The 12199-nt window shown below is 46.5% G+C and overlaps 1 long non-coding RNA gene across 1 annotated transcript in view; it reads left to right on the top strand.

The window, feature by feature from the left end:
• Positions 1-267: 267 nt before the first annotated feature.
• The window catches only part of LOC116082182, a 17639-nt gene continuing 5707 nt past the window's right edge, over positions 268-12199 (top strand). The window contains exon 1 of the long non-coding RNA XR_004115200.1: positions 268-309. This is a non-coding gene — a long non-coding RNA (uncharacterized LOC116082182). The remainder of the gene's footprint in view (positions 310-12199) is intronic.

Consider the following 12199-nt stretch of genomic DNA (forward strand, 5'->3'; position numbering starts at 1 on the left):
ACAGAAGCAGGGTAGGTTCCACGAGCTGAGCCTGTTGGCCACCGGGGCATGAGCATCATGAATTTAAAGGTCTCAGTCGATGGCGATAAAAGTTGAACCAGGACAGAGGGAGAAGGAGGTTCAGAAGGTAGAAGGAAGTCTGAAGTGTTGAAAAGGTAAGAGAGTAGTCGGCTTGGAGAGTTGCACCCTTGCATTTGGTATTTCTTCTGTGGAAGGACTCCATGGAGATTCCAGAGTCACCATGGCAACAAGCCGGCGAAGAAGCCGGGTTGGAGTGCACTTCGGAGATGAAACTGAGATGCCGGTCAGGTGAGCATCTGGATGGACTCTGGAGTTAGCTTGGATGTAGCGGGTGGGAACTGGAAACTTGAGCCTGTGGTGAAGGAGGGAGAAGGCATAAAGCAGAGTGCTGTGGGACACAGCTGGGTCATTAGAGGAGTGGGAGTTTTGTGAAGGCAGAGTAAGAGGGAGACAGCGTGCCGTCTAGTCCTGTGCCCGTGGTCCAAGTACATGGAATGAGTAGACATCGCTCACAATGCTGCTGGCCAAGTGCTGCACACAGAACAGAGCACACAACTAGGGAAAGGGTGAGCCAGACGTTCGGCAATGGGGCTGAGGATGAGAGGAGCCGTGTAAGCAGGATTCATTCGAGGCACAGGCGAACAGTGGGAGACTGATCCTCAGGAAAGCACACTGCAGCCATGCTGCCGGCACTGAGGAGACGGACGGCAGCTACTATCTACTCAGTCCTAAGTGTGGGCTGGAAATGCCCTCATAGCTCCGTGTGTTAAATGCTGTGTTCCCAGGGGAGGCCTAAGGGGAGAAGTTCAGTCCCAAACTGTGTGCCCTGGAAGGGAATTGTGGTGTCCTAGGCACATCTGCGTTTGCTTCCTGGCCATGTGGTCACTTCCTCCATTGCCTGCTGCCTACCATGTCGGAGATGTGCCCCAACACAGGCCTAGTTACAGTAGTGTAGATATCGATGGACTGGAATCTCCCCAAAAGACCCAGCGATGGGCAAGTGCATGCTGCCAAGACTGACGACTTGAGTTCCACTCTTAGGTCCTGCATGGGGAAAGGAGCAAACAGCTTGACTTCAGTAAGTTGTCTTCTGACATCCACATGTGTCCTGACACCTATGCATCCTCTCTGTCTCTGTCTCTCTGTCTCCCCCCTCTGACACACATATACATACATGCACACATACATAATAAGTATGTTTAATTTTTTTTGACAACTTGACACAGACCAGGGTATTTTAGAAGAGGGGACATCAACTGAGACAATACCTTCATGAGATTGGCCTGCAGGCATACCTGGGTATATTCTCTTGATTAATGATTTGATGTAGAAGGGCCTAACCCACTGTAGGCAATGACACTAGGTGGCCCTGCCTCATATAACAAAGCAAGTTGAACAATCCAAGAGGAGCAAGCCAGTAAGCAGCATTCCTCCATGGCCTCTGCTTCCGATCTTGCCTCCAGATTTCTGCCTTGAGTTCCTGACTTTTGTATTTTATGTATTGATATTTTTGCTGATGTGTATGTGTGGGCCTTGTGTGTAGAAAGCCCTTAGTGGCCAGAAGAGGGTGTCAGATCTCTGTCTGTACTTTCCATCAAGTGTCTGAAAATAAAGCCTCTTGCGGCGTTGCTATTTGTGAGTACTTCTTCAGTTCTTTTAACCATGTCTTAGTAAGGGTTTCTATTCCTGCACAAAACATCATGACCAAGAAGCAAGTTGGAGAGGAAAGGGTTTATTCAGCTTACACTTCCATGTTGCTGTTAGTCACCAAAGGAAGTCAGGACTGGATGCAGAGGCCATGCAGGGGTGCTGCTTACTGGCTTGCTTCCCCTGGCTTGCTCAGCTTGCTTTCTTATAGAACCCAGGACTACAATCCCTTGGATGGCACCACCCACAATGGGCCCTCCCACCCTTGATCCCTAATTGAGAAAATGCCTTCCAGCTGGATCTCCTGGAGGCATTTCCTCGAGGCAGGCTCCTTTCTCTGTGATAACTCCAGCTTGTGTCAAGTTGACACACAAAAACCAGACCAGGAACCTGGAACCACCCCAACAGTTACCACCCATGACTTCCCTGTATGATTCATTGGGTTTCAAGTTACAGCCCAGTCTCTGATACCTTAGAGGTCACTTGTGCAGGGCTCTCTGTTCCTGAGGACCTAAAGGAGCATGGAGATCTGCCCACAAGTGTTCACCTTCTTCAGCTGCCCAGGACACCACAGCGAGACATGTAACTAACATCCATCAATTCTGATTCCCCAATGTCCACATAGTTTGTCCTGGATGGGTGTGTTAAGAGACGCTCTGTCAACACCAGACTCCCTTGGCGTGCTTCTGCTTCTGTTTACCCCTTCTGCGATGCTTGGGTCTGTGACCCTCAGGAATGTGTAGTCACATTCCAAGTTCTGCTGTGTCCTCCCTGCAGTCCTGAGCCCTTGACCCTCCCCCCCGCTCCCCCGCCACAGCGATGGCAGTGATAGTGGTGTTGCAGACCCATCAGCTTCAGACTCCTGTGTCCACTTTCTGCTGCTGAGCCTGAAGCTTGCAGTGCTCCCGGTTTCCTCTCCTAGCAGCCAAATTCAGCTTTCAGCTTGGGTTTCTAGCAGTGTGAACTGTCTCTCTCCACAACCTTCATGATAGATGGTGCCTCAGAGTCCTTGAACACACTGCCCTAGGTGGGACCCAGTTCAGTGTAAGCAGCGTAGTGTGGTTAAAAGCTTGGATCGGCTTCTTTGCGGAGAAAATCCTGGCTGTTTTCTGTGGCTCTTTCTTCTGTTGCTACTGGTGGCGTTTAAATCACGACTTTCTGCCATCAATCAATGTCAGGACCCTCCAGGCGTGGCATCTAATGGTTAGGAATCACTTAATTTGAAAAGCCAACAGAACTTTACAAACCATGGATGGGGTTTTAGAACCCCTGTCTTGGAGGGAAAAGCAGCTTTATTGTTGGAAAACAAAAATGTTTCTTCATTCCTTTGGGATGGAATGGGAAAGGGGAAAACCTACTGACTTGCGTCAATTAAAAATGGCCCTGTGGTTTGTATAGCTCTGGCTAAAATGATCCCTTGTTTGAATAGCTCTTCAATTGACACTCAAAGACCAGGAAGATGGGAAAAGGAACAACCTTGTGATGCTTGGGTCTGTGACCCTCAGGAATGTGAGGGTCAGTAGGATTGTTGCAGTGGGATTCTCTTTTCCTGTCTCCCTTTAAGGAACATCTATGACGACCATTTGTCTTTAGAGTCATGGTAGGACAAAATTTGTTCCTCCCACGTGTGCGGCAAGCATGCATTGCTTGCTCAGTCTCAATCTCCCTCTTAAATGACTTTACTACCGGGTTCCATTGTAGCAGTTCCCAATTAATTCTACTCAAATCGATCCTGGAGGTGGTAGAGGCGCACCTCACTACCCGTCCCAATGTTAATGGTTCCCAAATGAAAGACACACACACACAGCCTTTATATTTTAATATGCCTTAAATAGCTCAATGGCTGGGCCATTTCCAAACCTCCACGTAGTAAACACTCTCCCCTCCCCCGCCCGATATTCCTGAGTTATTACTTATTAAAACCTACTTTCCATCTTGACTGCCCTGGATCCAAATCTGCAGCCATCTCGGGCCACATTCCCCAGCACCTACATGACGGCTATGTTCTCTGACTGGCACCTCTCAGGCATGGCATCTACTCCTTTCCCACAAGGCAGCTATATCTCTTCCTGTTCCTTCTTGGTCCCTTGTCTGGGAATCCTAAAGTCCTGCAACTGCCTCTATGCCCAGCCATCGGCTGCCGGCAATACCAATCAAACTGGGAGAAGGGTCCCTCAGCGTCTTATGCGCAGATGTCCAGATTCTCATGAAATTTAGGGGACCAAGTTAACATAAGCATCGTTAGACCTAATCCACAACACTCCATGCCAACATCCAGGAAGCTGTCTTTGGCTACTTCAAAGATAAGGACCATCTTGGTGCTGCAAGTGTATTCCCTTGAAGAAACATGCCTCAGCACACAAGGGATGAAGTAACCCAAGGCTGGGTCCAGGAGCCCCAGAGGCTCAGAGAATATCATCACTGTGGAGTCAGAAGCTGAAGCCACTAAAATATATTATATACCAACCATAATTTGCCAAATGGGCGACATACATTCATGCCAATCGTGTTATAACAGACTTCCTATTTACGGGTCTGATAAATGACAGTCATTGTCCTGGAATTTTCTGGTCAACTGTATTCTGCTCCCCTCTGGATTCCTTCTGGTGTTGTAGCCACGCTCCCTCCTCTTCTTCTGTTGAGACAAAGACAGACTCGCCCCATCTTCGTTTCACTGAACAAGCTATGCACAAAAGAAGTTGACAGTGACACCTTTCCCTCTTCTGTTTGGATAATTGCATTGTCAAGAATTACTTATCATACATTTAACACTTAATACCTATTTATTATGAGTTCACGTAACTGCTATTTAAGGAATAATCTGCACTAGCTCCTCTCTCCTCCACTTGATGCCACTCTGATTCTGTAATTGCTGGTTTCTGCGATATTATGCCACAAAATCTGAAAGCATAATTGGTTGTTTCATTGTAGACAATACATTTTCAAGAGACTTAAGGAGTAACTGGCAGGTTTGAAGCCCAGGCAAAGGCAGCAAGGCAAGCCGGCCCAGGAGAGTAATTTATGCAGGAGGCACACGGGACGAGAAGGGGGGGGGAACTCTTCAGAAGGGGACAGGAGGGAGCAAAGTCCTTTTGTGCAAATTCCTTAAGTTCTCAGTTGCTGGCAGTGTTTCCTATTGAGCAAATCAACCCTGAATACCCTAGCAAAGGAGCCAGATGAAAAATGGCTTCTTTCTCTGCAAAGAGAAGCCCGGGGCAGGGGAAGAAGGGCTGTGGTTTGACATGCTGTTCCATAGATAATGGAGGGGGTCCTCTAGCTGGTACTTGCAGGCCTGCCTCTCCCAGCCTGTCGGTTGGGACTCTCCAGTCACCAATCCTGAAAGTTTCTTATGCTCATTTGCCCCACAGTTCTGTTCCTTCATTCTAATCAGGAAGGGATCAGACTTCTAATAAAAAACAAAGTGTTAGAGTCTGGTATACATGATACTTCAAAACTCCCCATCCGCCCACATCTCCCATCATTTTCCTTTTCACTCCTTTCCCTCCCTCTCATCCCCTCGAGATCCATCTGGGCTGACAGAGACAGAGAAACCATCCCTGGAAGACAGTACCTCAGCTTTCTGATACGTGCAGGATGTTGGCATAGACTCGTGTAGTGGGGTGTTATGACTGAAGAAGCTTTATTCTCTTAAATATGCTTCATATGACCCCTGACTCATGAGGGAGTGAATTCATGTAAGTTGCAACTGTCACCTGTAAAGTGCATCTTTACCTGGAGTGACGGGCACCGAGTGGAATTGCAGGCAGTTCCCAGAAGTTCACTGCTTGTTTCCTGCCAGCCTTGCATCTGTCTGCTGTCCATGTCTGTTAGATGCCATTCTTCTGGGATCTGTAGACAGAGGTGCTTGGGCGCTTCTGTGAAAAGGCATTGCCAGGACGCCCTTCTCCTTCTGCTTGCTGGTGGGTGCTCTCAAAGCCTCACTGCCTGAGGCTCTACCTGCCATCTGCAGTCTTTACAAAGACCCTCTCAATTAGCAATGGGTCCTGGTTAGCTGGTAATTGGTCCTGTTGATAGAGCTTCTATTTAATATATATATATATGCATATATATGTATACATATATATACATATATATCAATATCTATATCTATATCTCTCTATATATATATAATGCAGTTTACTATATGGTAATATCAACAACAATAACCCCATAGAGAAAGTTTCCAAAAAGTGGTATTTGTCAATTTAATACAAAGTATAGAGTCAGGGAAGAAGGAATCTGAGTTGAGGAGTAACTTCTATCAGACTGGCCTATAAAACGTCTATGCAGGGAATTTACTTAATTAGGGCTTGATGTGGGAGGGCCAGCCTACTCAGGGGAGCCCCACCACCAGGCGTGTGGTTTCCTGGGTTCTCTATGGTAGCTGTGGTCTCTGTGTCAGCCCCTGCCTCTACGAGCCTACTTGGGTTCCTGCCAAATTGGGAACTATGTAAGGCGTTTCTTTCCCCCAAGTTGCTCTCAGTCTTGGTGTTTGTAGCAGCAACAAAAAGTAATTAGAACAATTTGGGAGCAGGGGGTCACTGAGGTAGGAATGCATGGGCCACACTGAACTACCCGTGTACTCCAGAAACCGAAGGAAAGGGTGGGAGTTAACGAAGCTGTCTTAGAAGGATTGTGTCCTAAGCACGATCATCTGCAGACATAAGGAGGCTCCTCGATTATCCGGAAGCGCATGCTTGTAGCTGGCCCCTCCTCCATTCGAGGACCTCATTAAGAATCAGAGAAAGAATGGTCAGGTTGTCTCTGGGTCCGCCTGCCTCGGTGTCTCCAAGGGACGTTTCTGGTGCAGTTGTTTTACTTTACAGAAAATTTGAGACTGAGGGGTCCAGCTGGTCCTTAGGCACCTCACTACTCTACGCCACTCAAATGATCTTACCAATTGAAGCCGAAAAGCAGTGAACGACTTGCGCACAGCCATTCTCAGCAGGCAAGGCGGAGGACACCATAGGGTCCAGTTCTTTGAGTTTTCATTTAAAAACGAACCATTTCCAAGTCCATTACCCTCTTCCTCCCTGCAGAACTGAAGGCTGTTCTATGGATGACCAGCTAAAAGTAAATGTTTATTAATGCAACTATCACAGTATTGCTAAAAATACTTTAACTCTCCCCCTAACATTGCTGCGAAGCTTTTGTTGCCGGAAGCTTGTAATCAACACCTAATAGAGGCTGATGCCGCTTTCCTGAGCTGTAGGCATCTCTGGCTCAAAGCCAGGAAGTTTCTTTTAGCGCAACCTCTCCCCTGCTTGCTTCAGAAACATTTGGTATTCGTTAGAGACAGGTTTTCCACGTTCTTCTTGAACAATGGAACTCTCGCCAGCACTGTGCTTAGCTACTGTGGACAGTGCACTGTACTACCCTGGATGGGGTCACGGTCCTGGCTGAAGGTTCCTTATAATTCCCTGTAATTTCACCAGTAATAGCCTTATATGTGCTCAGCTTCTAGTTCCAGCCATGATCTGCCTTACATGAGAGCTCATCACAGGTCTTACATATCGTCCAGCCACAGGCCTTTGAAGGAGTCACAGGCTTTACATAGGTATGGTCCTTTCTGGTGATTTCAAACTCTTTGCTGTGTCACCAAGGGATGTCCCTCCTCCCTGACCTCAGTGAGGACTAGAACTATAGGGCCCCTAGGACTAGGGGCAGAGCTCTCTGAAGAAGCTACAGGCCCAGTCTCATTAAAGGTCATCAATGGCTTGGCAGGACCGAAGTGAGCTTTTCCATTGCTGGTGCAAGCTGGAGTAGGTGTGACAGGATCAAGGTCTCCTTCAGCAGGCGCCATGGCTTCAGCAACAGCCACAGTAGCACCCTTGCAGCTGAAATGTTGCTTCCTCAAAGTCCGTGTGAAGTGCCCAGAGCATCCAGGATGCTTTGATGAGATTCTTCTAGAGACTGCTCAGGAATAGCTTCTACTCCAGGCAGCTGGGTACACAGAAGGGTCTGAGAGCAGTCACCCGGTGACACAGTCAGATCAGCCCCCCCCGCCCCCCAGTTGCTTAGTTCATGTAACTGAAAGGAAACATCAAAGGCAAATGTTATTAAAGGGGTTCGGCTGCGCTTACCTCTTAATGAAAGACCTTAGGGGGAATTGAGCCCTTCGTCCTGTCTCAAGACAGCCAATGTAGCCCCTCTCTATGAAGCACCATGTTGCCCAGGTTCTTAATGGCACCCGATTGGATGTTGGGTGGTAACTGTACATGTTTACAAGTCTCAGAGAGAAGCATAGACAAGGGACCTTGCGAAAGGGAAGAAGTTTTAGAAAAATTCTACCACATTTACCACATTTATACCCTGCTTCCCTATGTAGGAGTGAGAGGTGATTTAAAACTCCTGCGAATTTCCTTTGCTGTTATAAAACCTGAGTTCAAAGTGTTAAGAAGCATCGTAACAATCTTAATGCTCGACAAAGCTTCTTAGCAATGAATTCTTAGTGACTTGAGATAAGCCCCTTGGATCCTAGTGCTACCCAGCATTGAGGGATTTACTTCCCTAACTTCTGTTTTTGATTGTTTTCTTTTATGGCTTTTTTATTTTGAACTTCTGTACAAGTTTGAAAGCAGCATACTGCTTTGGATATTTTTAGTGTGTGTGTGTGTGTGTGTGTGTGTGTGCGTGTGTGCAGTGTATGCCTATGTGTTCATGCACAGGACACTGAAGGATGACAGGTATCCTGTTCCATCATTCTTTGCATCGTATTCTTTTTATTTTGTTTTGTTTTGTTTTTTGAGACAGGGTTTCTCTGTGTAGCTCTGGCTGTCCTGGAACTCACTCTGTAGACCAGGCTGGCCTCGAACTCAGAAATCTGCCTGCCTCTGCCTCCCAAGTGCTGGGATTAAAGACCTGAGCCACCACTGCCTGACTTTGCATTGTATTCTTAAAACAGCATCACTCACTGTACTTAGAACCAAGCTAGTAGCCTGCAAGCCTCAGCAAACCTCCCGCTTAGGACCCCTAGGGAACAGGGGCTGCGGGTGAGCACAGCCACACCTGGTGTTTTCTATCAGTAGTGGGGATTCGTACTTAGGTCTTCATGCTTGTGTGTAGGATACTCCATTTCAGAGAGTCATCTTCCCAGCCTGTAACACACTACTTTTACTCTCTACTTGACAGTTTTCCTTGCACAGAACTGAACCGCAAAGTAGAAATTATTCAAGATTCTTACTCTTTTCCTAGACGATATAAAACCTTAAGATGGATTCAATTTACTTGTCTCGTGATATAATTGTTACTGTAGTACGATGTTCTAACTCTACTTAGCATCCTTGGATGTTCCTACAACTCTTTCGTACCATCACCAAATTCTACCTGCCCAGCCATGCAATGCCTTCTTCCTCTTCAGAGCGCTCTCGCCTCACACAGCTGCCGTCAGTCACTTTCTTCTTCAAGGGTCCCACTGAGGTTCTGGGGTGACTAATCTCCAATCTCTCTCCCCCTCCCCTTCCCCTTCCCTCCTCGTGTCTCCTTTCTACCTCCCCTCCCCTTCCCTCCTCTCTTCTCCTCTCTGTCTCTATACATACATACATGTGTGTGTCCTATTTTGTAGAATGTTCCATGTATCATATATATATACATATATATATATATGTATATATATATATATATATAAAATACCTTAGTTTTTTGCTGACCTTGGAATCACACACTGACAACTGTTTCATTCAGCACATCTAGGATAGTTTTCTATATGTTGGCTTTGTTTCTGCTGCTGGGAGGCCACCTGTCACCCCGTCTTTCCTTCACAGGTCATTTGCCTTCACCCACTGATTCGAAGTGTTTTCTCACGGACTCTGCTTTTAGGCAACATGCATACAGCACTCAGGTGTAGGCTTTAAGGACACATGCATACAGCACTCAGGTGTAGGCTTTAAGGACACATGCATACAACACTCGGGTGTAGGCTTTAAGGACACATGCATACAGCACTCAGGTGTAGGCTTTAAGGACACATGCATACAGCACTCGGGTGTAGGCTTTAAGGACATCTGTCTTGGGGCTCAATAGGCTTCTCAGATCTGTACCAAACATTTTCGTCAACAGTTCTAAGAAGATCTTGGCCACCTTTCTCACCACGTCTGGCCCCCTTCTTGCAGGCTTCTGGAGATCCACACGGCAGAGTGCTGTAGGACGTTGTGAGAGTCAATCTCAATTGTCAGTTTGACTCAATGCAGAATTCATTAAGACACGCCTCTGGGTAGATCTGTGAGAACCTTTCCAGGAAGGATGAACTGAGACCAGTTCCAGCCGAGTGGGCGACACTCTCCTGTAGGCAGTGACGCGGGTGACAGCTGAACGGGTGACACTCTCACTGCTGCCTGCTTTCGAGGCTTTGCTCCTTATTGGTGAGTGCGTCTTCTCTCATCCCTGCAGCCACCACCACTGCCACCGCTTCTATCATTACTCCTGGCATTGTTTGCTGCCACCATAATCCAGCTTCTGTGGCCATTGTTAGCATCCAGAACCTGCGGCAGATATATGGGCGGGTCTACAGACCTGTCACCAGGGCAATGGCCACCATATTCCCAGAATCTATTGGGTTCAGCTCCCACCTTTACCTGGACTGCTACGTCACGACATATATATATATATATATATATATATATATATATATATATATATATATATATATGGGTACTTTCCTCCATCTTTCTCTCTCTTTTCTTCTCTCTCTCCCCTCTCTCTTCCTGTGCTGCTACCCCCTACCCCCTTCCAATTAAACCTCTTACACGTGGAACTGCCTGGGCCTGGTGTCTGCAGATGCTTCCCGCCGCGACTCAAACCCCATCAGCCATTTAACATGAACTAAAGGCCAATGCTCTCCAAGAGCTTTCTAGGTCTTAAGTGCCAGATTCAGACTGCAGCCCATGAGATGATGCCACCTGCATTCCAGAGAAGAGAGACCTCCTTAAACTTCTCTGTGAAGCCTGACCAGGGTTGTATCTCTTAGATGATTCTAAATCTATTTAAGTTAGCAGTGAGCATTAACCCAAGCAAGTCAATTCCTGGTCCACTTGACACTCAAATACATCACTTTAAGTCTTAACATCTCAATCCCAAGCCCATGAAATATCTTACTAATCTTATAATGCAAAATGAATCTAGCTGATACTTAAACATCCCCATCTTAGCCATTTCAACGTTGTTCAAAAGTCTGAAGTCTTTTGTTTGTGATCCCTTGTAAAGTTATGTGTTTCCAATATACAATAGCACAAAGTGCACACTCCTGATTCCAGAATGGAAGCGTGGAGATCAAATGAGTTAATGTCTCAGCAGGCCAACACCAAGAACTGCAATTCCATGCGGAGTCTCTAGGGGTCATGATGAGATCATCCAGGCCACAGTGGCCTTGATAAGCTCGACCTCTCTGGTTCTGCAACCTGCAACCGTAAGACCTCTCTCAGGTCATTTCTGCTCTGTGCCTACAGCTTTCCTCAGCAGATGTTCCAATCCTGACAGCAATAATGTGGTATTTCCGTAGAAATGTAAACTTTACTTTTACAGCTTCATGCAATGGCCATTGTCATAGCTAGCTTTCACAGTAACTTGACACAGCCTGCAGTCATCTGAGAACCATCTGTTTGGATCAGATTGGCCTGTGACTATGTCTATGGGGATTGTCTTGACTGACAACCGCTGTGGGGGAGCCCAGCCCACGTGAGCTGTGCTGTTCCCTGAGCAGGTCATCCTGGGCTATATAAGAAGGATGGGTAAGCATGAAGCTACAGCAAGCAAGCACAATAGTGCCCCTCCATGGTCCCTGCTTCATGTCATTGCATTGACTTCCTGCTTTGACTTAGCTCAGGTATGATCTGTTACCCGAGTATAAGAGAAGTCAAACCCGGGCAGTGGTGGCGCACGCCTTTAATCCCAGCACTTGGGAGGCAGAGGCAGGCGAGTTTCTGAGTTCAAGGCCAGCCTGGTCTACAGAGTGAGTTCCAGGACAGCCAGGGTTACACAAAGAAACCATGTCTCAAAAAAAAAAAAAAAAAAAAAAAAAAAAACAAAACAAACAAAAAAGATAAGTTAAACCTTTCCTGCTCCTAGTTGCTTTTAAATAGAGTGTTTTATCATAACAACAGAAAATGAACCCGAACAATGATCTTTGCATATATTTCCTGGCCTTTATGTTGAAAATCTCTGTGACTCCCCAAACTGAAATTTATATGCCTCCAAAACTAGCCTCATGTAGATGATGTCACAAATTCTGCTGCCAACTCAAGATGTAAGATGGCCCTGACTAGTAAGTGGTCTCTGTCTACCTTGGAGGTTAAACTCAGGAAAATACTTGCTTTTGAATAATTAGTTCTCTCTCTCTCTCTCTCTCTCTTTCTCTCTCTCTCTTTCCCTCTTATTCTTTCCCTTCCTCAAGTGAATTTGCATTTTTACAAGCTGAAACCTTTGATGAGTGGGGTCTTGCCCTCAAGAAATTCCCATAGTCCAGACACAAGTTTTCTCTTTAAATGTGATTTAAATGTATCACTTTAGTAATTACAGGTGCTCTGTCTGCACCTCC

The sequence above is a fragment of the Mastomys coucha genome, unplaced genomic scaffold (assembly GCF_008632895.1).
Source record: "Mastomys coucha isolate ucsf_1 unplaced genomic scaffold, UCSF_Mcou_1 pScaffold7, whole genome shotgun sequence".
Classification (NCBI taxonomy): Eukaryota; Metazoa; Chordata; class Mammalia; order Rodentia; family Muridae; genus Mastomys; species Mastomys coucha.